Source organism: Rhinolophus sinicus, chromosome 14, assembly GCF_057876585.1.
Source record: "Rhinolophus sinicus isolate RSI-liver-muscle chromosome 14, RSI-T2T, whole genome shotgun sequence".
NCBI lineage: Eukaryota > Metazoa > Chordata > Mammalia > Chiroptera > Rhinolophidae > Rhinolophus > Rhinolophus sinicus.
The window spans coordinates 80,042,088-80,051,651 of NC_142514.1; the positions used below are offsets into that span (position 1 = coordinate 80,042,088).

Below are 9,564 nucleotides of genomic sequence, written 5' to 3' on the forward strand. Positions count from 1 at the left end.
TAAACAAATTTTGGTGTCCTTGTGGGTATTTTAGTGTACTGAGAGACTATTCAGAGATTTACTTTAATTTTTAAATTTAACATTTCATGTATTGAAGTTGCAGATGATAAAATATAATATTTTCTTAAGATTTAAAATTCCGTTTACTAATGTTATATTATCTTTTTAAGTATATTAAATGAAAAACATGTTTATAGAGGCTGATCAAGAAAAAAAGACCTCAAACTCAGAATTTTTAAACTTTACCATTTCTAAAAATTACCTCATGGAAAGGAAGAGAGTGCTCGCTAACCAGGAGCTGAGGGCCCTTATACCCCATTTCCTTAATCATCTGAATGATCGGCTTTCTTCTGCATCTGGGAGTACCCACGAGCTCTTTCAAGCTCAGCCTGTGGTCAGCAGGGGAGGCGGGTCAGGGGATATGAGACACAATTTGCTCAGTAGATGGGGGCAAAGTGGAGCTTTTAGGCACAAGGTGGCAAATTTCCAAAAGGCTTGTTGGAAAGGAGTGCTAATAACATACATTTGAAAGAAGTCACCATATTTGTCTAGCAAGACATTTCCAATATAGAAAAGGATCTGATGTTTTCCTGGAAGAGGAAAGCAATAAGGATCTCTCTGTTAGGTGAACTTTTCAGTTTTAGACTGTGTAATGTGGAGTTTGTTGATTAAGAGGAAGGGGGTTAACCTGTCGTCATATTTCCCCCTTCTGTGGATACACATGTGCAAGCATTTATATTTTATGAGGTTATGATAAGCTCTTACATGGGTATCTTCAAATAACTCCCTCCTCTTGGTAATCATGCCCTTTTGTTTTCCCTTCCCCTTGAACCTGGGCTGGCCCTGGAAATGGCTTTCAATCATGCCCCCCAGAAGACATGTTGAAGCCCTAATCCCCAGCACCTGTGAATGTGGCCTTTTTTTTGGAAATAGGATCTTTGCAGGTGGAATCAGTTTACAATGAGGTCACTAGGGTGGGCCCTAATCCAACACGGTTGGTGAATTTATAGGAAGAAAAGATAGACACAGAAGGAGAATCCCAGGTGAAGATAGATGTAGATATTGGAGTGACACATCTACAAGCCAAAGAATGCCAAACATTGACAGTTGTTATGAGAAGCTGAAAGAATATCATGGAACAGATTCTCCCTCAGAGGAACCAGCCCTAACGACACTGTGATTTTTTACTTCCAGCCTCCAGAACTGTGAGAGAATAAATTTCTGTTGTCTTTAGCCACCCAGTTTGTGGTACTCTGTTATGGCAGCCCTAGCAAACGAATACAGAGAAACTTGAAGGCAGTAGACATGGAGAGAGGTAGGGAAGGAAGACACTTGTGGTGGTCAGCATGCAGGACACCGAGAGTGAGTGCCTCCTAAATTTTACACTGTAGGCACCTTGCTTGCCTCACCTCAATCCCTAGCAGCAAATTACGAAGTAAAGATAACATGAATCCTAACCAGTGTGAGCTCAGAGGTTTTTCAGTTAATGCCAGCTGTCCTGAAGTTATTTATTCTGCATTTTCATGCAGTTCTTTCAATGTTCACTGTAGACTTTCCTCAGTCAGTCAACGATACAACAGTATAGTACTTTTTCTATCCTCTGGGCTAAAGCTGACACAGGGTGATGAAACCTGCCTCCTCTAAGTGATCTGGAGAGCAGTCAGGCCCACCTAATTTTAGTGGTGATGATGACGTGGTTGGGGTATATTGTCTTTGGGTCTCCATTTTGCATCATGGAACAGACTTGCAATGAAATGCCTCTATCTCCAAGGGTGGTGAGGTGAACACAGCCATGGCCAGTAAATTAAGAAAAATTTATAGGCCTCACTTTATCTGGGTGAAAGGCAGTTATTTTTTTCCCCCTAAACTTTCTTTAAATAGAATCAGTGTTCTGGCAAGAATGAATATGTTAGGGCACCCACACCCATGCTTCAAACGAACTCAGGGACGCGAACTTTTGATATTGACAACAATGCGTCCTCCAGGTACTGTCATTACAGCTGGACTATGAGCTTGACCGTTATGGCTCACCGCCTGACAATTGCATCTATTCTGAGCCCTTCGGTCAGAAGAATTGTGGCTCGTTGTTCATCCTGATCATTGGAAGCGCCTCAGGCCACTTGAAACAAATTTACTTCATCTATGCTTTGAGATCTTGTTTTTTTCCATTTTACCTTGGCAGAGCTCTGAGGGTGGTACAAGTTACATGGTTGATGTTTGCATACACAATGGAAAATATGTCCCTTCGAATGAGAACGCCCAAGGTTCTCATTCGAATGTTAAGAGAAGTCTATGTTAAGAGAAGTTTCCTAGCAAGGAAATTCCCTAGTGAAGAGACTATTCCTGGAGCAATTTTTGCTGTAATAATAACATTGCTTTCCTATAAGGGAAAGTGTTGGTCCATACAAACACAGACCCTAGACATATTACAATGAAGACATGGGAATATCGTTCTGACCAAGGAAGATTAAAAGAGTTCATTTGCAAGGTGGGGGTGGGTAGGTATAATAATCTCACCGTTGGGTGCTATGTGGTAGTGGCACTGTTTCCCTAAATTACACCGGGCACAAACAGGGCAGACCACACAATGAGAAGTTGCTAGATTGGAAAAACCAGACACATGCATTGTTCTGGACAGGGAGGAGGACATAGGGGTCATGGAAAGCCGTCTGGCCATAGCTAGAATTTGTGAACAGATGGAAGAAGCAGCCTGCTGGAGTTCAGGCAACTTTTTCTATAACAGACTCCATTTTGTGAACCGGAGGTAGAGGCTAGATGAGGAAATAGCAAAGGTACCAAGGTTGAGGGCAATCTTCCCCAAGGTTGTAGGGGAAGCGTCTTTAGCACCTGCATCAACCTAAGCTTTTCCCTTTTAAGTGATCATTGACATGATTTACCAAACAAACACCTTCCTGAGTACTAAGAAATTGTTACAAATCCAGTACACCAAGGTAAAGCTTAAGTTCTCTTAGATGTTTCAATAATAAGTATAACTTAGGAAGATTTCATCTTAAAGCCTTATGTCTAAATAAATTGAACGAATACACATTTCAGCTGGTAGTGAGAAGGCTATCATAAAGGCAAAATACCAAATATGCAGACACTTTCGTAACACAAATGTATGGACACTCGTGTTCTGATTCTTTCAAGCATTTCTGTATTTAATTCTAAATGTCCCATGTCAAAAAAACACTTATTTAAGAAAGATGGATACCCTACTAGTTAACTGATGCTCTCTCTACTTAGGGAGGTTTATACCTGAAGGCTGCCTAGATTCTCATCTGTGACGTTGATGGAACATGCTGGTTCTTATTAATGAAGAAGGGGCTATGCAATAAACCTAACAAGCTCAGGGGGGCCATATGGCAGGCCTGACAAACTCAGTGACCAAAAGCAACTACACAGAATGGTCTGATCACAAATTCCTAACTGGGCTGGTCATAGTAGGTAGTTATGTCCCAGGCCTATATCTTCCTTAGAAAGATCAATCGTTACCTTAAGTGAAGATTGTTCTTATGCATCTAGGATAACACTTTTGAAATGTCAGAGTAATTCTATTTTTCTAGCCCTGTAGGCCGCAGGCAGCAGAGAAAACCACCAGAGCACAAGACCACAAAACCCCTCGTTATCATCTGGTTGCCCACCTGCCATCTCCATGTACTGTAAATGTTAACTATACCGTAACCCATCAATGTAAAAGAAGAATGTGTCTCTCCATTTTGTAGTTATCCAATTCCAGAGATTTCCTCCACTTTTCTTTCTTCCACCCCCTTAGTTTATCACCAATGGATTTCATATAACCTTCCTTATGTCTTCTCCTTTGATTCTGATGTATAAAATAAGTTGCAAAACTGCCATTCTCCAGAGCATTACCTCAATCCATTGAGATTTTGCTTCCCAGCAATTGTCATCAGCGTGACTCAAATAAACTCATAAAAATTTTCTACAGGTTTGGACATTTCTGACTTCAACATTCTTGTTATTATTTTTGGATTCTATAACAACGAAAGGGTAGTGGTCACCTATTCCTGCCCCTGGATTTAAATTGTACACATGACCTAAATTCTTCTTTCCACTCCAGGAGGAGTAGGCAGGAAGCTCCAGCTCCCACCTTGGTGATAAACTTAAGATAAATGAACGTTATTTTGCTTGTAACCTTGGAGACCTTGGAACTTGATTGTTTTACCATGTTTAAAGACCTCCACACTTCATGGAACCTTCCATTCTTTCATACTTAAAAAAGAAATGACAGAATCCTTTTAGACATTGAACATTATATACAATTAAATTTTGTATTTTTATGTGATTTTCACTGACATGAGGTTACAACTTATGACGCTGGCCAACCAATACTCTCTTTCAGTCAGGAAGCACTTTTTAATTGAAGAATTCCTATTTTCTACTTTCTGTATTTTTCATCGATATAATAAATAGTCGATAATAGCAATAACTCAATAAACATGTATTTTATTTTATTTACCTGCTTTTACAAATTTATAACATTTCTGCTAATGTTCAGATTTTGCACATCATTCGAAACCCTCCCCCCAGCATTTAAAATTTAATGTATGTTAGAGGGCACAGTCACTCTCTTTTTGAAGCTTATGTTGTATCAATTTTGGCAAGAAAGACCTTTTCATGACTCCATTAATCTCTGCAAACTTCCTTGTTTACTAACACAAGAAAGATGTTGCAGGCTTATCTGTACATTTCTGCCACAGATAAAGAATCAACTATTTCTCCAAAGAGCCCTCTTAGTTGAACAGAAATTTTGCAGTTGAGTGACTTTTATGTGGACTTTTTTCATGGACTATTTTGGTAGAGAGCTAGAAAAAAATTATATATAGATAATGTATTAATATTATATGTTATATAAAATGATATATGTCATTAATAATAAAGTTATATGTATAGACACACCCACTTAAATTCTTAATTTTAGAATTGTTCATCCTTTTCTCCGATACTAAAAATCTTTATTCCTAAAATTATAAAGATAATTTTTTGTTTTCCAAACAATTCAAGAAAATAGTTTCAAATAATAATACAGCACAAAGAATAAAATTACTGACCAAAAAATTCAAGAATTTTTCTGTGGTTCTTTTGTCTTTAGAATGTATCCCACAAAAAATGTTCAAGCAAATTAGTTTGTTCCTGAGTCATCTATAATCACCCATTTTAGATGGCTCTGTAATTACTTATCTGATAGACAGTTTAGTTCAGTTGTTTCAGTTCCTTTCAGTGTGAGGGCATTGGTATTCCAACAGCTGACAGTTCTATATTTTAGGAGGTGGAGGATTTTGGCTACCAGGTGACACGTCTTTTCTTGCTGGAGATAATCAGCCGCTGGCTGAGAAACAGAAATCCACTTTACCAGTCCATTTGGAGATATGTACAAGGATTACATTTCACCACCATTTGGTCCTCTTATAATTACTTACTATAATTATAAATACAAGATTTGCATTATATATGCAAGATTTCTGTTTCAACAAACAAAATCTGACAACCATTTAAAACTTTTCTAGTAATTTTGGAACCCCCTATTTTTATATACTCAATATTATTTTGTAAATTCTACTAAAGCCAGTTCTATCCATCAGTATTTAAAACCATCCTACTCTCTTTTCTGAGCCACTGGGTCTTCTCTATTTTATAAAATATAACACTGCCCTACTAAGTCAATATATCATGTTATGCTAAGGTTTGCAATAGATAGATCTACATGATTCTCCCAATTAGTCTTATCCTGACTCAGTGCTAGTTAATTTTTAAATTTCCCTGTAGGGGTATGAAGGAGGTACCTTGTATTGAATTCCACATAATGAGCAAAGAACAGCATATAAAAATTCAGCTCTTGAAGTTTTGCCTCAAATCTTCCTTTGACTTGTGTCAGATTTTACCTTTTATATTACCCATGCCCTCATTTTAATTATATATAAACCTAGTGCAGAACTCCAATTTCCCCAGAGGTATTTGGATTAATATATCATTTTGATTAATATGTTATTAATATCCATCAACTTGGTGGTATACAAATATAAAATTCCCAAAACCAATTAAGAATGCTATAAAATATAATCGGAGAATATAAAAATAAAATACAAAATTAAAATATAACTAAAAAATGTCAGATGTTATACTACTGAACTATTCCAAGAAATCTCACATGAAAGCTTTTCTATAGGTTAATTTCCAGATTCTCTGAGTTCTGCTAGAATATTTTCAGGCCTAAATCTCCCTCAGTGAAGAATGTCACTTCACTGGAAGGATAATTGTTTTTCTTAAATGAGTAATGGCATTCTCCGAGGTGTGACATTTAAGTTTGAGAACTTGCCACGGTGCGCTTACATTGGCAGCGCTGTACAAACAGCTCGGGAAGGTTTCATAACCTTGGTGTACTTGTATAGCAAACCTTATAAATTTAGTGAACCTTAAGTTTTCTTAAATGTTCCAACATTGTTTATAAACATGGTAAGTGTTCAACTGAAAATTACAAATCTAAGTATGATGACTATTGTCCCCTAGCATATATTTTTTCCTTTGTTCTATAGTAATACAGTGTTTGATCTATCTGGGCATATCCTCTCCTACAAAACAGACTACATTTTCCAACCCCTCTTGTACCTAGGCGTGGCCATATGACGAAGTTCTTTCTACAGATATTCTTGAGGACTAAATTGTGTGTCTACCTCCAAATTCGTATGTGGAAGTCCTAACCCCCAATACCTCAGAAGGTGACTGTATTTACTGATATGGTCTTTAAAGACGTAATTAAGGTTAAATATGTTCATTAGGATGGGCTCTAATCCAATATGCTGGGGTCCTTGCCAGACAAGGAGACAATTTAAAGACCCAGGGAGAAGACGGTCATCAACAAGTCAAGGAAAGAAACCTCAGAAGAAACAACCCTGCTGATGCCATGATCTTGGACTTCTTGCCTCTAGAAGTGTGAGGAAATCAATTGCTGCTGCTTAAGTCACCCAGTTTGTGGTATTTTGTAATGGTAGTTCTAGCAGACCCATACAGGGATGTAAACAAAGTCCCAGGAAACTTTCTTAAAGGTAAGGGACATGTCCTTCTCCCTTCCTGGTTCCTTCTGGCTGTAATCAGAATGCAACGGTGTCTCTCTTGCTCCCCATGTGACCTCAGGAATAATAAAGAGTACGGCAACATGACAGAAGGAGCCAGAGTCCCTGCTCCTCACTATGGAGCCCATCCCAGTCTTGGGAGGATGGTTTCTGGACTTCTTGATTGCAAGAGAGAAACAAGCGTGTTTCTTGTTTAGGTCAGTGTTTTTATTTTTTTATTTTTCTATTTTTCATAACCTCATCCCAACAAATACACTCCAATATATATTTCAAGTTGGAATAACAAAGTCAAATATTCTTAAAGATTAAAAAGACCTAAATACCAGATATCCATAGATTCTTGCTTAGTTCAAAACATTAATATTATGTTTTTGATTCTCTGAAACATGTTATTTTTATTATAAAACTTGATAAAACAGTATTTCAAACTGTACCATCACCAGAAGTACACTATTATAAAAAATGCACATACTTCCCTTGGCGTCTCCAGCACCTTCAGCTTTCTGTGCCTGGTCTGATCTGGCAGCTCCATTTTCCGCAGGGTGCGTCCCATCCTTGTCAGAATCAGCTTTCCCCTTTTTCCCTTTGGTACCTTCTCTCCCTTCCTTGCAGGGCCTTTTTAGGCTTGGGCTCTGGCTTTGGAGGAGCAGGTTTAGTAGATGACCTTGCAGATCTTCTCTGTGGTTTGTCTTTCACCTTGGCTTTATCTCCTTTAGCATCCCCTTCAGCCTTTCTCTTGGGCATGGTGGCGATGGTAGCCAGAGAACTGTCGCCAGATGTAGGCGCTGGACGTGGGGATGCAGCAGTGTACGGGCTTTGGTTGGTCCAGGGGTTGTTCTCGCCTCTTCTCCTTCATACTGCAACTCTTAAACATTTTAAACATCACAATTTAACATCTTTTAAAAATCACAACTTAACACATTTAAACATCACAATTACTTCTAAGTAACAATTTCTAAATATGTTTTTTCATTTGGATCCTGTGGAAACTATAGATCCTATACCAAATCAGGGGCTACTTTCCAATGTAATATTTTGGATAGCTTCTCAGCTTGCCTGAGGTTGTGTAACAGCCATTGATTTGGGCCGAGGACTTGTCAGCATTGTTGTCAATGACCATAATGGAACATACCGAGCTCGATTCATGGTTTGTAGCAGGGAAAAGAGAACTTGTGGTGTTGACTATGTCAACCATAAACAAAAATCGACTAAGTATTCTGTCGCCAGAAAGGATTTTTTCGGGAAAAAGAAAGAATTGCAATTCAGTGTGCGTAGCTACTGTGAGACACTTGCACGAAGAAGCACAAATAGAAGCAGGAAGCCCTTTTCACAGAGGGGGAGAAAGAAATTCAGGGAAGGGGCTGTTATGGCCTTAGAGCTCAGTTGTAAACATGAATTCTTCCTGTAGATCGGTCCATACCAACATAGGGCGTGAGAGCTCCTCCCATAGACCCTCCCCATTTGTGTCTAGGTTAAGGTCTCCGTCATAAATTGTGACAACTGCGTAGCCCATGTGCCCCCATGTCGTGGGAATATCTGTGTACCCATGGAAGTCTGCAGTTCCCATCCAGACTGATTCATTCCTTGATTTGATTATTTTCTCTTAAGATTATTTAAATGTCTTTCCTGGCCAATTTTAGATCTTTGAACTTGATGGAATCCTGAAATGTTTTCATAAACTTTCTGCCTCTTAAGACCATGTTACTCTTACAGATTTTGAAATGCTACTTAATTGAATTTTGAATTTCTCTCATGGCTTTAGCTAACTGATGAGTCCCAGTTTTCAAGGTCATTCTGCTGACAGGACACACCTGGGTTTGAAACACAGCTTCACCACTTGTTAGCTAGACAAGTTCTGCATCCATCTGAACCTCCGTTTTCTCACGAAAATGCAGAGAACACAATACGTATTTCAAAGAGTTTACTGAGAGAAGGAAATAAGATAAATATATGTAGTCTTTATCACTGTCCCTAGAACATAGCATTTAATAAATGGTAGCTGTAATAATGTATTATCATTAATATTATTTTATATAAAAATGAACTCGGTTGAATCAACAAGTAGTGTAAAAATGCGTATACATGTTAAAGATTAAACTAGACTTTCACATACATTTCACTCTTCCCCTATCTTGGGCTCCTACCGCCGTGACCCCTGAGGAGAAGTGTTTTGTCACCCTTGGAGAAACTCTAGGATGAGACTTTTTCTCATGTGAAAATGCCAAAGCCTCTGTGAGAAGTCAAAATTTTTAGGGTGTCTCTGATCATTTTCTGATCTGAAATTTGGTTGAAGGGAAAAGAGAGAATGCAAGTATAAAGGGCCTGTGAGCTGGGAGGGGATTGGGTGCTAGAAGTACAGGGAAGGCACCTTGGAGCATTAAATAGAGAAGGAGCAAAGACTTGAGTAATATGTTTTTTATTCTTAGTTCAGCCAAGGTCTGGTCTCTAATCTGTTTTCTCTCACCTCTTTCAT

General features: G+C 38.4%; 1 pseudogene; it reads right to left on the reverse strand.

The window, feature by feature from the left end:
* Positions 1-323: 323 nt before the first annotated feature.
* Positions 324-7,835, reverse strand: LOC109453335 (non-histone chromosomal protein HMG-17 pseudogene; annotated as a pseudogene).
* Between the last annotated feature and the right edge of the window lie 1,729 nt (positions 7,836-9,564).